At 35.2% G+C, this 18891-nt stretch overlaps 1 long non-coding RNA gene across 1 annotated transcript in view; it reads left to right on the top strand.

Moving 5' to 3' along the window:
• Nucleotides 1–8980: 8980 nt before the first annotated feature.
• The window catches only part of LOC105718702 (uncharacterized), a 153970-nt gene continuing 144059 nt past the window's right edge, over nt 8981–18891 (top strand). The window contains exons 1-2 of the long non-coding RNA XR_001107808.2: nt 8981–9140; nt 14138–14213. This is a non-coding gene — a long non-coding RNA (uncharacterized LOC105718702). The remainder of the gene's footprint in view (nt 9141–14137; nt 14214–18891) is intronic.

Below are 18891 nucleotides of genomic sequence, written 5' to 3'. Positions count from 1 at the left end.
TTGGCTCTATTTCTCAAGAGCAAGAAGTCTCTGATTTAATAACTTCTGACTTTAGATTTATGTACATTAAGAGATATAGGAGTTGGCTGTGCAGATGTTGAGCCTATTGGGACTATTGTTCTCAATCCAACATCCCAATATAGGACATCCAATCAAAATGAGAGTATGACTGTGGGAACATCCAAATCTCGTAATTCTCATTATATGTTGGTTATTGTTCTAGAAGATGACTTTGTTTTAAAACCTACTGAAAGATAAGAAAAGGGTAAGCACAGGAGAAAAAAATGTTTACAATGCACCCTGTCTCTCCTGGAGTTTACTGAGGAATAAAATTCAGCCTGATAAGTACTGACAATGGGAGTAGAAGCTCAGGAAGAAGGAGGTAGAGAAAATCTGTCTGTGCTTGATGCTTACATCTCAATAACAGCCTCATATTTTACCACTTCTCTTCACTAGGGAGGAGGCTGATATCCTCTCCTTTGACCCACCAATAGTCATAATGACATTTATTGAGTGCTCACTCTACATGAAGCATAGTACTACTTGCCTCATCATACACAGTATTTCTAATTTGTGATGGTAAATATTATGAGTCAACTTAGGGAGGTGGCAATGTTACCCAAGTGTTGGTCAAACACCAGTCTGATATCACTGTGATATATTTCTTAGATGAGATTAACATTTAAATCAGTAGGCTTTGAGTAAAGCAGATTCTCCTCATAATAGGGTAGGCCTTATCCAGTCAGTGGAAGAGGATAGAATTCTGACCCCAGATTGTTTTCAGGTTTGAGCTATAACACTAAGTTTTCTGTAGATCTCCAGTCTGCTAGCCTACCCTAAATATTTTGAACTTGCCAGCCTCCACAATTATAGGAGCCAATTTCTTAAAATACGTTGATCTATCGTCTTTCTGTGTATCATCTCTGTGTGTTTGTCTATATATTCATCTATCTATCTATCTATCTATTCATCCTATTACTTCTGTTTCTCTGGAGAATCCTGACTACTAAGATCTCAACCCTTTCTAATTTTTTGCTGAAAACTATTAACAACCTCTTTCTTAATTATTCTTATCTCTGCTGCTGAAGACTTGGGATTCCCATACTTCTTCCAACACTTACAAAAGGTCTTTAGAATTCATTGTTCTCTTACATAACCACTGTTACTGACCAAGTCCAGGTCATCGTCATCTCCTGAATTCATACAAGTTTCTAACTAGTCTAACTTCTCTTTTCTTTCCCTTTTTCTACTACATGCTACGAAATGTATTTCCAGTTTTACTTTTCTTTCCTCAACGGCATGGCAGTTCTCTAACACCTCTGCTTCCCTTTACCTATATGCTCATTTTAAATTTCTCAGTTGGTTGGTTTACTTTGCTGGTTTACAAGTCTTGCTTCCTTATAACCCTATAGCTCCAGTTTATTCTTGGTGGTGGTGGTGGTGGTTTTTTGGAGACAGGATCTTTCTCTTTTTTCCAGGCTAGAGTACAGGGGTGCAATCACAGCTCACTGCAGCCTTGACCTCCTTTGCTTAAGAAATCCTTTTGCCTCAGTTTCCCAAGTAGCTGAGACTACAGGTGCACACCACTGTGCTCGGCTAATTTTGTTTTTGTTTTTGTAGAGACAGGTTCTCTTCATATTTACCAGGTTGATCTTAACCTGCTGAGCTCAAGTGATTCTTTTGTCTTGGCCTCCCAAATTGCCTGAATTATAGGTGTGAGGCACCATGCCTGGCCTTTAGTTTCTTTTAATTACTCTTGCCCTAACTCTACCTCATGTCAGTTTTTTATTACTATTCATTCTTTTTAGATTTCTTGGTAACAGAATTCCAGATGTGAGAAACACCATTTGGGGCAACATAACAATTATAGATCTCCCCTGATATCAGATGTTGAGCTTTGATATTAGATGTGGCCAAGGGATCACAAGTTACAAAATATGACTGCTGATCCCTCAGTAGGATTCCGAGCTGTAGTTTTCCTTACAAAGGATAATAATGAAATAAAACCCATGAAATTTCTAGCACATTTCTTTGCCTAGTTAAATATTTTCTTAATTGCCATTCCTATGCAAATTGTACATGGTCACTTTAAAGTTCATTTATACTGATATCTGCATTTGAATCAATGCTTTTATTAACTTTGAATCTCTTAATGATTCTTCCTCATTCTTTTTCTGATTGTTACTTTAGCTAGAGATGGATGATACAATCTTTCTTAATATTATGTCAGTGCTTTCCTGCTTTTGGTTACATGATTGACTATATGCTAGGGAATTTTCACTAACTTTATACATAAAACATTTTTAAAATTGGTATATTGCTTTGCTAATTTGTAGAAGGTGCATGCAAATTATCTACAAACATTGCTTTCTCCTTCTTCAAATATAAATATAATGACACTCTACAACTGTGATTCTTAAACATTAGTATACTTCAGAATTCCCTGGAGAGCTTCTACAGATTGCTGGGTCCCAGACCCAGGTTTTTTGATTCAAGAACTCTGGATTGGGATCTGAGAATTTGCATTTATAATAAGTTTTCAGGGCATGTTGATTTTATAGTTCAAGAACCACACTTTGAGAATCACTGCCTTACACAATTGAGATTTCAATATGTTTTTGGAGCCCGTTGGATCTGAATCGAATTCCCATTTAAGTAAAGTGATTTTGATAAAGTGACCTAAATTGTAAGAGTCCTTGTTTATTCTGTTGTAAAATAGGGATATTAAGAGTCTTAATATAATCAACAGAGTCCAGCACACGCTAAGCAGTCAGTAAATGTTAATTCTAAATGCAAATTTAAAATATTTGTGTATTTTCAGGCATTTAAAGTTTTTGCATCATCAGGCATTTAAGGTTTCTTAGCAATTTATGCCTGTAGGCAACAGTGGGAGACTTTATCAACAGGGAAATCTGTTAAATTTCTCTTAAATTTACCTTGTGATTTCATCTGAGTCTTCCAGGATTTTGCTGATAATCTGTGCACTTGGGTTAGTGCTTTCACATAATAAAACCATTCAAAGATAACAATATTTCATAGTTCTTCTGATTTAATATTTAAATTTTTTAGCATATACAGTCCTAAATAATTTTTCCTGAAGTAACATTCTCTGTGAGTTGCTGTCTCTGGCTGTGATTTGCTCCTTCCTCAACGTGATGGGACTCATAGTCTACTTTGCAAATGGAGATATTCACATATACCTGGGTGGTTCTTTAATTTAGAATACCATAATGAAGATAAGCTAATTAACTAAAAAAGATAAAACCCATCTATATATACAGTTAAATATACATATATGTTTGTGTGTATATATATGCAGTTAAATACATATGTATACATATGTATGTGTGTATACGCACACATATGCATATAATATATCTTCCAATAAATCATTGGTAATAAAATGGTAATAACACAAATCCCTCTCTGTTACAGACCCTTCCAGTCTGTATTCTTCTTTTCCAAGATCCTAAGATCCCTTTATTTATGCCACAAAGTTTCCAGGCATAAGTATGCTTCTGCTTAATGGGCTGATGTCTAAGCTTTGAATTTGCAGGCAATAAAAGCAGGATGTTGAAGCTCCTTAACTGTTTAGAAAAAAGGTCCCTGCTCAACAAGTTGCAGAATGAAAAGTAAGTGAAAGTAATTAGCTGAAGAAAAAATTATGGAATGAATTAAACGTCAGCTTCTCCAGCTAATCTTCAGCTTTTACCTGTCTTTAAATTTTTTCCCAACTTTTTTTTTAAACCCAAAGAACTGTTTGTGGGAAAAAGTGACAATGACTCAGTTCAGTTTTGTAAAGTACTAACAGTTCTCAAGAGGAAATATGCTATATTGAGTAAGCACAAAGTATGATTATTAATCTTAATATAATATTTTTAAACTGCTGACAGATGGTGAATACAATGAAATATTTTGATAACTGCTTGTTATATTTTCAGAGACTTGGAGGCTTAGTGAAAATATGAGGTTCTAAATATTTGAACATCCAGATGCCATTTTAGATCAGTGTGACCAAATCATATTTTTGTAAATAACATGTTGGAATTTAAAAAGGAAGGTGGAGCTAAGAGAAAAGAATGAAAAAAATAATGCATGCAAATGTAGGATTCCTGCAAGAACTCTAGTGGAACATCAGGCATTACACCTCCGGGGCAATCTATACATCTTTTAAACAGAAACTCTCTTCAGTGAGCTTGTCTAGGATCACTAAAAGATCTTGGGCCCAGTATGTCAGCATTAAAAATACTGAATTGGCTGGAAATACTGTTGTGTGTCAACCTTTATTTGTCCTTTAAACCAAGAAAAAAGAATAAAAGTATGCCTGTAGGCAAAATAAAGGCCCTTCTTTCTTTCCCCTCCCTTTCATTCCTCTTGTTCTTTTCAACTTATATGAGATTTGTAAAATGAATTGTAATAGAAAGTTCAGATGACAAAAATTACAGTGGTGTGGCCAAGAAAACACCCAGGGGGCTTTTAGCTTCCGTTGTGCCAGGACTGAACTATCAGATCAGCCTTCTGGACTCAAATGCGACACTGTCAATAAGAATACATCATCTTTTTTGTGGTGTAGAAGAGCTGTCGGTTATAATTCCCATTATTCCAAGGCCAGGATTTTCCATTAGTACAGCCACCTGCTGGGTTGCTCTACTCAGGTTTAATGGAGTCTGAATTAGAATTTATCACCATCTGTGGGAAGACAGGAAATGAGAGAGCATCACTAATTCCTTTCTTCATTTGCTAAGCATAAGTATAAGCTTTATAAGGAGGCAGCAAAAGTAGCAGAGATTGGGGATAGATGGAAGAATATTTTAGCTCATATTGACATTGGAGCTCCAGACCAAGGGGAAAGAATGCTGTCTGTTCTATGGCCAATTCCAGCAACGAAATGAATGTTTTAATTTCCTATGTAATGTACTATTAAAATCATGCAGATTCAGAATACTGTTTCTCTTTGGCTTTCAAAAAGATCTCAAAAGACTTAATATGATTTCTGGTGAGGATGAAAGACTTACATACATATCACGTTCACAAAAAAAGAGTTCAAGATTCCTAATTACCACATTAGCTTATAAATAGAACAGTAGAGACTATAGGTGTCTGTTTTATGCAATTTCTTCTTTTCCTCCAGAAATTTTTTTAAAAAGCCTTTGTAGAACTCAAGAAGATACAAAGATCAGGGAACATCAAACCCTTGAAGATGATCTCTAGAATCGAAGTGTAATGCCTTAAATTCATGTACATATATCTCAGTGGTTCTGACTTACACAGAGTCACGAGAGGTACATCATTATCATTTTCAAAATTTAAAAACAAATGTTAAATGGGCTTACAGGAGAGGTAATCGATTTGCAATTAAATTCTTGCTTTGGCTAATTGCATGTCTGATCTGCCCATCTTTTACACTGCTCCATCAGAATGTTGCCGTCTGGGTTCTGCTGTCCAGGCAAGGACTCAGAGAAAAGCTAAGCCATTCTGACACACCAGTCGCAATAGGTGTTGCTGCTCACCCCAGTGAAGAAGAAGCCAGAGGATAATGACAGTTGAAAAGACAGGGGGACAAATCCTTGCAGGAAAAAGGAAGGATTTAAAATAAAGGTACACACATATACACACATACACACACAAAGCCTCTGGGAAAACACTGCATGCCATTGTCTTTCTTCAGGAACCATGAGTTCATCCCTTTCTCATGAATCTCCCTCCATGTTTATAATCTTGGATTAATGACTCTAAACAGCGAGTCTTTTCTAAAGTCATGGGGGTCAACTCTGTGGACTTGAGGAGCTTGGATAATTGGAAGGAATGTTACTTATTACAGTGAAGCAACAATTCCAGGGGAGGAGAGGAAGAAGCACAACAAATAACTGCACTGTTGTTCTTTAAGGCTACCAAGAGAGTTAGCACTCCTATCAGGGTGGCTGTGAATACTGTATTGTGACAAAGCAAGATGCCTCCTGGGTGCCTGCTTCTAGTGGAAAGCTTTTGATGTTTGATCTATAATGAGATGGAAGAGGAAAACAGTTCCCTTGGTTAACTAATACATACTAGATATGAACAGATTCAAAGATTTAAGTTTCAGTTCTGGGACAAGATCCCCCATCCCACTAATTTATTATTTAGAAAATTCTGTAAGTTCTTTTCTTTCTTTTTTGTACAGAATACATGATGTGTTTAACATACTTCTGCTTTCATATTTGACTTGAATAATAACCCTAATGATTACTATGCCATATTTCACTTTTTCTGGGTTGGCTCTTTTCTGTGTGAATGTCATGTGTCTTTATCTAATTTTCTTTTGGCAAATACGAGTGATCAGAACCTGGGATGCCATCTCGGGCCTATGTACTTTGTACAGGAAAATGTCCTGGACAGTGAGCTAGGAAAAGAGTAAAGGGCTACAAAGAACACAGAGCTCACAAGAAAGAATAAAAAGCAAAAACAAAATAGGATGCGTACGCAGTTAATTTTATTCCACATGGCACGTTATGGATGATGTCACACATATGGTTATTCATACCAGGCGCAGCAACTTTAGAGATGAAGACAAACCCTAGAAAATCTGTCAGTTTGGGTTAATGGAACATTGTTATTACCTCAGGTCAAGCAGATGGAGGGCAAACTTCTCTGCTGGATTCTGCTGCTCTTTAATTAATGTCCACATTTGTTATGTCAATATAATGCATCACATTTGGTCTAAAGGTTGTTTTACTATTTTTTTTAAATAAAAACAAGAATGATCATTTCATTTATTTTCAACACTGGAATAGTTTTACAGAATTTTAAAGGTATATGTAGATACCTGAAAAATAATGTTTAAATCAGTGTATAAGAGTGGGGGGAAGAGAGAAAGAGCCAGGCTGGTTTTGCATATTTCATTCTCGATGTAGAGATGGATTTGATACTTCTTTTATGAGCATTTCCAAATGAGGGATTTTGATTGCATGCATATGAATATCTCAGAAAAATAGGAATCTCAGATGATAAAGCAAGGCAGGTCTTATTACAGTGTTATTCCTTCATAAAGAAATTAATAGCTGCAATTCATTTAGTGTTCTGTTTACTCTTGTCAGGGAAAAATGGCAAGTGAAAAAATAGCACAATAGAGACATCTTATCTTCTTTCGTAAACTTTCATTATCTTAGGCATGTTCAGAAGGCACAAGGAATCCCTGGTGTCTGATATTATGCGTGTGAAGCTGTGGCATTGAATCTTTAGCACGATTCAAAGAATAAGCCTATTATGTAACAACTAAGGAGGACGTATGCCATAACTGTGAACATTCTTTCTTATAGATGACAGGCTTACATTGTTCATTTTGGGAAAATATGGTTGCATTGTTGGCTCTAGCCTCTAATTATTTAACCTAGTCAAATCCAAAATCGTTAAAATGTGCAAATATTACCTGGAAACACTCCAAGAGGAAACAGTAGGCAGTGATCTGGCCCTTGGATTGAGCACTCAATTGCTGCTTAGTTTCTTTTCAAATTCTGGAATAAATATACTCTTTAAAGCCAGTATGTGCTCCCTTTGGCAACTGGTAAAATATGCTTGGTAGTTACACACAAGGTTTCTGAGTGGCTAGACCACACCCTGTCCATTCTGTTCTAATTTCTGGAAGATGAGCACTAAATGTTTTCATGAATATAATATTTCACATCAGTCACTTCATGCACAATCCCCAATAGACACATATACATGCACATGTGTGCATCCTGGAGAGGAGAGGTCATATATTCTGCATTTGTTTCTGTACAACACCCTTCTAGATTACTATGTCCCGTTTAATTCTAAGATCTTGTATGCTCATAGATTCACTGTAGTAATAGGCACTTGAAGAATATACTTGAAGAGACTATTGTTAGTGCCACACTTTTAAAAATTGATAATTTAGTCCAGTGGTTCTCAAACAGGGGCAATTTTCTCCCTTCATGGGACATATAACTTGAGAAGAGGGATACGCTATTAAAATCTGATGGGGGAAGGTGAACAATGATCCTAAAACTTTCAAAATGCATACGATAGACCCCCAAACAAAGAATAGCAAAGAATTATCTGACCTAAAATGTTCATAGTGCTGAGATTTAGAAATTCTTTTGCTCCTATGTTATATACCATAAATACAATAATTCCTGCCTTTATAGGCTATATAATTTATGCATATTTTAAAAATTCACAAAAAATACCTACTCTCTGTGAACACAAATAAATGTATAAGAAATATTTAAAATGACAGAACACATATAAACCAACTTATCATTTTTGGCATGTCCATGGAGTATTATTTCTATAAAATAAAATCAATGTTGTAAAATGCTTAAAAATGTAAATCATGTCTGTATGTTTCTTTGTCATAACATTGTGATTTTCCTGTTTCTTTGAAACTTTTCAGAAAAAAAAGCATGCTGTGAAGTGTAATAGGGGATTTTAAAGATAAATTTAGCCATTTATTACATATTCATTTAAATTCTAACAGTCTTTCTTTTAGGTCTATGATCTAAAACAAAATAAAGATGCTATATTTTGACCACAATGACTGATATTTAATAGCTATCCTCAAACACTGCTTTTCAGATGAAAATAATGTGTATTTAGGAAAAGATTATTTTGTTATTCATGGACTGTTTTTTAAATTTATGAGGGCAAGATTTCATCTTACTAATGCACTCCTGATGTCTATCACACAGTAGACAGTGAAAGAATAAAAATATTGGAAGTAGCAATGGAGAACTAGTATGCAAATATGAGAACCCCCTTCCTATTAACTCTTTTATTTTTTCTGTTGTTATGGGAATACATATGATATGTCCCACAAAAAAATAGTATTTTTCCAACACACTATTTTTTTTCTGGAGCATAAAGAAATATTACATTGCCTCCTTTGTTGTTTGGAACCATGAGTTCTTGCCAATGGGAATGTGGGAGGTAGTGAAGTGATGTGCTACTTCTGGTTTAAGGCAAATAAGAATGCTATGGTGTCTCTATTTTCCTCTCTCTTGTCTTTGAGGTTGAAGAAAAGAAGTGTGAAATGATGGACATATAAGATGGACAAGCAGACACAACTCAGACCCCGAAGGATCACGAAAAAGAGCCACTTAATCAGCAGACTATAATATGAGAGATAAATAAAATTTTTAGAGGTAAGTCCACATAGATTTCAGACTTAGGTGTTTCAGAAGTGGAGTCAGTAAGTTTGTGACTAATACATTATTATATACTTTTCAAAGGATTTTTCTTTTGCAAATGTGTTGGCATTTGGAGATGTGGAAGATAATATTGAGGAAGGTTTTTCCATCTGTGCTCCAAGAGGTGTTTTGTGTGTGTGTGTCTGTGTGTGTCTGTCCGTATTCAAATAGTCATTTGTAAATAGTGGGTTTAAATAAAATTAAATTATGTTTACTGCAAGAGTTTTCAGAATGTCTAACACACTAATATGCATTGTAAATTCAAGAAAGGGAGATTTAGTAACTATTTTCTCCAATGTTATTGGATCACATAACTTTTTTTCATGAACTTATAATTAACATCTGATGAAATTGGTGGTCTGAAAAACAGGCTATGGCCAATCTCATGAGTGTCCAGAATGTCCTTTCCTTATTGCTGAGAACCTCTCATTTACAATTCCACTTTTTTCCATTAATAATTCTGAAGCCACTAGGAATCTAGGGATCTAACTTCTGGTAGAGGTTAGACACCTCTCCTGGGCAGAGCATAATGCCACTCCCTTGCTAATCCTCTATCGCTTGTAGTCCACTTCTGGTCCCAAGGAGACACTAATATACACTCTGGCTAAACAAAATCTGAAAATGCATACCAAGCCCATTGCAAATGCCTCTCTCCTGATTTGTAAGTTAGTTGTTGGCCTACCTGTCTCTGTCTCTTCAGACTTCTCAACATAAGACAAACATTAGTCGCCTGTGTCCCTTATATTGCAGAAGGTATAGATTAAATTATTTTAGTAATCCCATCGAAGATTATTTACTAAACAAGTACCCTCCCCCATTTTGAGTGCTGAGAGTCACTGTGTAGCCTCTCCCCACTCCCATAATGAAGTCTTCCTTGGAATTTTCTAATTTCCATTCTGGAGTCTATGATCACTTCAATACAATACTTCTGTGAAGTATCATATTATATTTTTGTTTATTTCTCTATCTAATTTTCTGTCAGTCTTATAAAATACCCAGTCTCATAATTCACTCTGAAATTTCTTATCTACTAGACCTTGTTGCTTCGGTGTAAAGTTCTAGCACAGAATCAAATATACTGTACTACACTTTGTAGATCCTTTAGAAAAATTTCAAAATAATTTCATCAGTACTCAGTTTTCACCAAATATCTGAACATTAGAACTAGACTTAATGGTGTGCCTGGTGGCTCACACTGGTAATCCCAGCACTTTGGGAAGATGAGATGGAGGATAGCTTAAGGCCATGAGTTAGAGACCAGTCTGGTCAACATAGGTAGATCCAGACTCTGCAAAAACTGAACAACAACAACAAAAATTAGTCAGGCACAGCTGCGCCTGCCTGTAGTCCCTGCAACTCAGGGTATGAGGCAAGAGGATTGCTTGAGCCCAGGAGTTTGAGGCTGCAGTGGCTATGATCTTGACATTGCGCTTCAGCTTGGGCAACAGAGCAAAACCCCTTCTCAAAGAAAACATAAAAAGAAAAAAAAAATTGACTCCAAGTGTAATATTTGACTGCTCTCTGTAAAAAAGACTGGAGAACTGACAGATTGGAGCCTTGCTTTCTAATTCCATTTCTTTGACCAAATTGTTAAGTGAGCTGATTAACTTCTTCACTTATTTGGACTTGTTTTTCCCCTGTGAAATATAGACAGTTTCCTGTCTTACTCTTTAGAAACATTATGAAAGCACAATGACAAATTATGATAAAACCATACTCTCAAATATAAGATTTCCTTAATATGTATATTTATATTAATATCAGTTTCTGAATTTTGAAATTTTCGTTCATGTTCTATTTAAAAATACATGGGAAGATGAATGGCCTTGTTTATGGAGAGAAATTTTAAAAATCATAAGTGAACAGTATTTATGTTAACATTTCATTGATATAATGAAGGAAATAGTGAAATGTTCTTGGATAGGACAAGAAACAACCTTAAAAAATACTATGTTTCCAAAATTCAGATATTCTATGTGACTTCAGTCAAGAGAAAAGGGAGGATAAAGAGGAAGAAGAGGAAATTTCTCTAACTTAGGTAGATATATTAGGAATTTTTTTCACTTTATATTGTTCCAAAAAGCCAAATAGAGGAATACATTACCTTTGTAAATAATTGTTATATAAAATACAGGAATGTATTCACGTCAAGATATTCTTATGATCTGAAGCCAAAATACTGGATGTCTATACCATTCCCTAACAGAATCTGAATCTCAGTAATAGACTTATATTCAGGTGAAAAATTCCAGTCTGGAGCTAAAAATAGGCACTGTATCAGCAATAATATGAACGTATCTAGGTGTTTCAGTTATTTAAAGCTCATAAAATGCTCAAGAATGTCTCATATACTGATTTTTAAAATCTGTATTAAAATAGTAAAAATGATTAAATTAAAAGCATACCTTTTCTTGATCACAAAAAATAGTATATACATTATCGATTTGTTCTTCAGAATATTTAGTCATAAGTGAAGTACTTATTGCACATAATAACTTTGCAAACTGATACCAGACCTCGTGTATGTTTGTGTGTGTGTGTGTGTGTGTGTGTGTGTGAGAGAGAGAGAGAGATGAATAAACATATCGAGGCTTATAGTGCTAAGCACTGATCATGTATTTTGAGTCAGATCTCAAAGAGTTACCCTGTGATGTCTATTTGGTTGTAAATTATCATTATGGTAAATCTCAAAGAGTTACCCTGTGATGTCTATTTGGTTGTAAATTATCATTATGGTAAACGTCTATCTTCAATAATTTTAGACAGTTCTTTTTTAAATATTTAATTAATTGTCTGACAAGACATTTCAGTAATTATGTCAGTAAATAAGGTGGATATTGGAGTCATGTGGGTTTCTACCATATTTTTAATATGGATTTATAGAGGGAAGTACTTGTTCCTGAGGTGACGTCTAAAGAGAGTGACTAGCTGGACAATTTATAAAGAAGATACACTATTTTATAAGGCCATCATGGCTCTAGACATTGTCTTTCATTTGTTTGGGTTCAAGCTCAGAGACAACAACCACACATCCATGGACAAACTTATAATATAAGAAGCTGATTTATTAGTTTCTAATGAAATATGTTTTTGTTAACTAAGAGATTGATAAGTAAAACAAATCTTAGTGCTTTAATCAAGTCATTTCCTTGTGGTGAATGACTTTACTAGAAATATTATTCAGGATAGTGCTTTGTGAACATAGGATATAAGTGAGAAGATGTCAATGAAATTAGTTATCTCTATTAATTGATTGTGCTAGTGTTGCAGTAATTTTTCAGAATTAACACAAGTCATTGAAAGTAAAAACATCTCTCCAAACATCTCTGAGAAAACAATACATCATTGTGTGCTTTTCTACCTTTTTTTTTTGTAGGTTTGCTCCAGTTTATACTATTATTTCAGTTAGGCACATTACAACTGATTGAAATAGCATTTCTTTTGTACTGGTTATAATCTTCTCCTTGGAACAGAAAGTGCTATTGCTTTTATCAGGTTTACAATAAACCTTACTCCTACAAGTAATACACAAACCACACACCTAGGTAATTCTTTTATGTAAAGGTTAATCTGACCTATTGAATGTTCTCTTTAAATTTTGATTTCAGAATAATATTTTCCTGATACATTTTAGCAATTCTGGGGAGTCCATTCCATATAAATTGTTTTTAACTATAGTGATTATCAACATCAGAGTTATTATTAATACCTGCTAGCTGTGAGATCTGTCTTGGAAAATAATACTTCTCGTTTGTAGATCAGTCTTTCCCAGCACATATTATGATGCATATTAGACAAGAAAACAGTGTCTCTGCAGCAGATTACAAAAGTCAGAGCAAGAAAGGTAGAGGAGCTGAGACTCAATACCTCAAAAAGAAAGTTTGCTAAAATTTTGCTTTATTTGTTTGAAGACCTTTTCCGATATTGGGGATGGGAATGAGGATGGGAAGCATATAGATCAGACACTGCTTGACATTAGTGTCTATAATATCAAAACTGAAAAACTAAAATATCAGTGAAAACGTTTGTTCAGTTATTCATGGTATTTGAGTATTTGAAAAGAAATAGAAATAAGAAAGTTAAGAGGATTTGTTTGAGATTTGTTGGGAGGTTGTCCGTCTGAATAGAGAGGCATTGATATCCTTTGTTCTGAACCATCTTTTCAAGAATATTTGTGTAGTACTTATTATGCTTTTATTTAAATATTCTCTTCACTATTTGTGATAATAAAAATAATGTCTCTCTCAAGAGCAAAGGTTGAAAACCAAAGGAGAAAACAAAGGAATGTTTATTATTTATCCTAAAGGTTCTATTTTTTGTTTTTATGTTTATCGTTATCAGGTTTCCATGTAACAGAGTATTTTCAAGGCTGAGGCTTGGCAATGTCTTCATGCATTTAATGTATGCACTCTCTTCTGCCTGATTGTCACACACTAGAGGGAGGGAACACAATGATATGCTCCCTCAGTTTTATAAGTTTCTAAGCATTGTCACAACATAATTATAAAGTATATACTAATACTCTTTAGGGGAACCATGTGGCTTCATGACCATGTGAACTGCCCATTCAGGTATCCAGTTTCCCTTCCTTCTGCAGCATTCTTTCAACTCTCAACTTTAACTTCTCTTCCTGGCTTCAGAAGATAGAATATAAGAACAGATGACCAGGAAATGTAAAAATACAATCATTGCATTTTAGATTTGAAAGACATCTTGGAGAACTTCTAACCTGATCGCTCCATTTTATAAAGAAGGAGTAAGTTGATCAGAATTGCTAAGAAGATGCTAGTCAGCTGTGAAATCTCTTCTACCCAGAATAGGCAGGAGTCTATGATTTACTCTATTTTCCTCCTATGTAAAACAACTTTGTCCAGATCACCTACTTTTGTACTATAGTGTGGACTCCTCAAAGGCAATAATGACATTTTGTTCAACATCTTCTAATTCCACAGCTCCTTGGCACATGAGTGAATTCATAGCTAATACATCCGATTTTACCTACTTGAGCAAAATCTCCAGGGAATAATGGTGAGTACCTGAGTAATGGAGGTAAATGTCATCATAAGTAAAAGTATAGATTCACTAGATTCAAATACTACATTAATTTCTACTGTTTGATGTTAAGTAAATTACTTAAATTCTCTAAATCTTCAGTTTTATTATTTTTAACATTGAAACAGTAATAGCTAAAAACTACATATGACCTACATGAAAAGAAGTTAAAGTTCTGATTTACCACCAAGTATGGAGCATAGTAAATACTCGGTGAATTATACTTGTTTTTTTTTTTTTCCATTAAAGGTACATACAATAACTTACAAAGTTCTTAAAAGGCATTATATTTTAAACCTACTTGAGCATTTTCTTCCTGGATTACTGAGCAACGAGATATGATTCTTTTTTCCTTCTCTGAGTCAGCCTCTTCCGTTTAGTTCTTCCAAAAACATCTTCCACTCAAAGCTAACTAAAATAAACCCTCTGCTAGATCTGCTGTTAGGTTACTCTTCCTATCTCAGTTGCTGTGTTATATTTTTATACTTCAGGGATTGTATTTTCTGCACTTGACTCTAATTTGCACCTTTGGTTAGATGAATAGCTTGCAATTTGAAGTTTGGAACTGGTAATATGGAAGCACAATAATATAAAATACAAAGTAAAACCATTTAAATCATCACGTGCTTTAGTATCTATTGACTAGCTATTACACACAAGGCATCTTTCTAAGAGTGTAGTAATTAATATGATATCAAATGATGGTTTATAGTATTTAACTGCTTGAAATTATTAACAATTGAAGTAATAATTATAGCTAACATTTACTAGATATTTACTAGGTGCCAAGCATTTTTTGGAGTGCTTTATAAGCTGTCAATTCATTTACTCTTTGAAAAAAAAAATCTTGAGACAAATATTGTGATCTACATACAAAAGTAAAAGAAGCAAGATAGTGTCTAAGTAATTTATCCCGTGACAAACAGTTAGTAAATGGTAAAACTGGGGCAAAAACCTCAAATCTCCCAAGCCCTTGCTATTAGTCACTATGTAGAATGACTTAATAGAGGTATACAAGCAGTAAAATGCAATGACAAAGAAAACTCAAAGCCACACGAGATATTGCATGAAAAGTTAGGTTTTTATTTGAAGAATTTTGATCTAGGTCAGCTTATAATGTAGTACTTTCTCGATTATATCAGCTAATTTTTGTGTGTCAAAATGCTCTGCAAAGACACTGACGGGGTGTGGTAATGTTAACTTTACCATTATCATCACTTACTTTTAACTTTCTGGCTGTTAAGTTTCTCAGCTAAAATAAGGTGCTCACTTGGCTTACAGATACCATGAACTGTATATTTTCTAAGAAATTCCAAAGTTTTACTAATTGTGCTTCATGAACATATTATGTCTTATGTGTGTGAGTGTGTGTGTGCGTGTGTATTCAGTAAGTTGGAGACTATGTTTTAATTTTTGTGTTTTAAATGTTTTCCTAATTCTTGCTACCTGACAGATCCATAATTAGTATGTTCTTAAATAAATCAATAAATGCCACCTGAAAAAGTCTCCCAACTTGATAATAATCCTGTTGGTCAACAGCCTAAAAGAAAGAATTTAAGCTCTTTTAGGGAGTGACCTAAGCCCATTACTCATAAGTTGTTCAAAATCTTTTCTATTTGATTCTGTGATGCTGTGATTATTCAGAATGGTTAACTAATCTTGGAAATTGCTGAACCTGATGATAACTTTAATTTCAAGACTTTGAAGTACTCTCCTTGATGCCTCACCGCTTTTATGGTTGTCTTCAAAGTTCATACTGTCTCATTTACAGAAATCTCTATGTAGATCTATTGCAAATTGTATATAATGTTTCTTGTGCTCATCATATCCTCATCAACATATTTTGAGGTTATTAATAGCATGATAATTTTGAAGTGTTATGTAAAAGAAGAAGCCTTTTATGTAAAGGAGATCACATTAATCCAAACTGAAGTATATGCAGTATAGGCTTGAGGGAAAAGAAATTTGAATGCAAATCAAATTGGATTTTTTTTCTGGAAATGTTCTGTTTAAGTCTGTGAGGAAGCCACTGCAGCTGTGATTAAAACTTATTCTCTTATTTTCTTATATTTGATTAGAAAAAAAAGTCCCTCTCCTTTTCAAAAGGGGTTTATTATGAAGGAACTTTACAACACTTCCAGTTGCATTTAATTATTCATTCAAGAGGCATTGCCTTTCACCAGGGCAATATTAGCAGAATTGTGAATGTAACAAATACGTAGGATAATCAGTAGGTCGGATGAGAAGGAGATCATAGAGACAATGAAGGAAGACAGCTCTTTATAGAAGATCTCTAGTGAAGAAAAGAAGGACACAAATCATGAGCTGAAGAATGCCTGGCAGCCTCAGTGGGTAAAGAGAGGTTTAAATGAAGCATCAAAGCAAGGAATGGGACATCTTCTGCCTTTTGAGGAAAAGGACATTTAATATTCATCTGTTTCTCAGTGAGCAGGTCTATGCAAACCTATCCCCAAAGTCTGAGGAAGCTGAGAGGCCCAAGAAAGAGGCTGACAAATTCAATTTCTTAGAATCAAACATTTCGTCATAGGGTCTTAGGAACAGAAGCCATGTCTGTGTCTCAAGCAGTGGTGAGATAAGGTAATGGATCCCTGCTCCGTTGTCCCTCAGACCCAGGGCTTATATAACATAGGGAAGGGTGACTCAGAAAGAATGTGTAGGACAATTGAAGGATAATAATATCAAGGTTAATTTGACCTAAGGGCAGGATTTATAGTAAGTACCTGCTCTGACACAAGAAACAATAGATAAACTGAAAATCTTAGAGGCCTTCCCACAGCAGGAATGAATCAGAAGTCATATGGCGAATTAGCATCCATGGCGGAGTTACTTTGGCCCGCACATCATCTTTGCAAGAGAGCTATTCTGGTATTGACTTCATGGTCTCTTGTTTTGCCTTCAAGCTTTCTTTAAAAACGTGGTTTTTGTCATTTATAAAAAGAAGCGGGGTAAGGAGATGGAATGTTATGCAGGAAAGGGGAAGAAATGTTATTTTAGATAGCAGTCAGAAAAGGCATGTCTGAGGGAGACACTTCAGCAGTAATCATAATGAAATGAAAGAGGAAGACATGCAGATGATTCATAAGAGCATTCCACCATCAGGCGCAGTGGCTTACAGCTGTAATCCCAGCACTTTGGGAGGCTGAGGTAGGCAGATCACCTGAGGACAGCCTGGCCAACATGGTAAAACCTCGTCCCTACTAAAAATACAAAAATTAGCTGAGTACAGTGGCATGTGCCTGTAATCGCAGCTACTCAGGAGGCTGAGGCTAAAGAATCGCTTGAACTCGGGAGACAGAGGTTGCAGTGAGCTGAGATCACATCACTGCACTCCAGCCTGAGCAATACAATGAGATTCCATCTCAAAAAAAAAAAAATTATAAAAATAAAATAAATAAATAAATAAAATAAGAATACTCCAGGTTAGTTCCAGCAAAGGCGACGACATTAACATCAGAAAGTTTATGGAAAGTCTGAAAAGTAGTAAAGAACTTAATAAAATGCATTATGGTCAATGAAGAAGACAATGTTAAAATGAGGCCATAAAAAACACTAGGAACAAGATTACAGGGAAATTTAACACCATGGTGAGAACTTTGGATTTCATCTGAGTAGGATGGGGATTCATCTGAGTGCATTGTGAGGGGATGTCTCATGATAAACAGTACCTTTTAAAAGGATAATTTTTGCCACTGGGAGGTGAACAAATTTTTAGTAGGTATTGGACAATTGAGGACCTGAAAGACCATGATAAGGAGTTTGACATGTAATATAAATGTGACTGAAAGCCATTAGATTAATATAAATAAAGAATGAAATGACCAAGTATATGACTTTAAGGGATAATTTTAGTTGCTGTATGCATAATAATTTTTAGGAGAACCAGAAAGACAATTAGGAGACCATTTTAGCAGTTCAAGTAAAATGAAGTAGTGGTTTGAACTAAGTAGTTCGTAGGAAATGGTAAAAAGTTGTTGGTTTTGGATACTGTAAAGTTTCAGATAAAGTAACTTGATATTAGATTGAATATGTGATTTATAAGAAATGGGAGACAGTGGTGGCTCATGCCTGTAATCCCAGCAGTTTAGGAGGCCAAGCTGGGTGGATCACCTGAAGTCTGGAGCTCAAGAATAGCCAGGCCAACATGGAGAAACTCCATCTCTATTAAAAATAGAATTATTAGCTGGGTGTGGTGGTGTGTGCCTGTAGTCCCAGCTACTTGGGAGGCTGAGGCAGGAGAATTGCTTGAACCTCAGAGGCAATAGTTGCAGTGAGCTGAGATAGCACCTCTGTACTCCATCCAGCCTGGGTGACAGAGCGAGACTCCATCTCAAGAAAAAAAATAAGAAATGAGAGAGTGAAAACCAACTCCACGTTTGGCGCCTGAGCAAATTAGAAATTAACTTGCTGAGATGGAAACGAGGAGAAATGCTTGTAGGCATGAGGAATCAAGTAATCCTCTTTGGACATGCTGAGTTTGAGATGCACTTAAGCTTTCAAATTGCAGTGTGGATTTAGAAGTTGGACATGTGAGTGTGGGGTTCAGTAGAGTGTTTATTCTCAGGATTAAGAGTATGGAGTTATCAAAATGAAAAAGATAATGTGGTGTCAGACTTTTCAGTCCTCTGCTTTTCAG

The sequence above is a fragment of the Aotus nancymaae genome, unplaced genomic scaffold, assembly GCF_030222135.1.
Source record: "Aotus nancymaae isolate 86718 unplaced genomic scaffold, 86718_ANA_hifiasm-v0.15.2.pri h1tg000041l, whole genome shotgun sequence".
Lineage (NCBI taxonomy): Eukaryota > Metazoa > Chordata > Mammalia > Primates > Aotidae > Aotus > Aotus nancymaae.
This window is presented reverse-complemented; position numbering and strand designations above follow the sequence as displayed.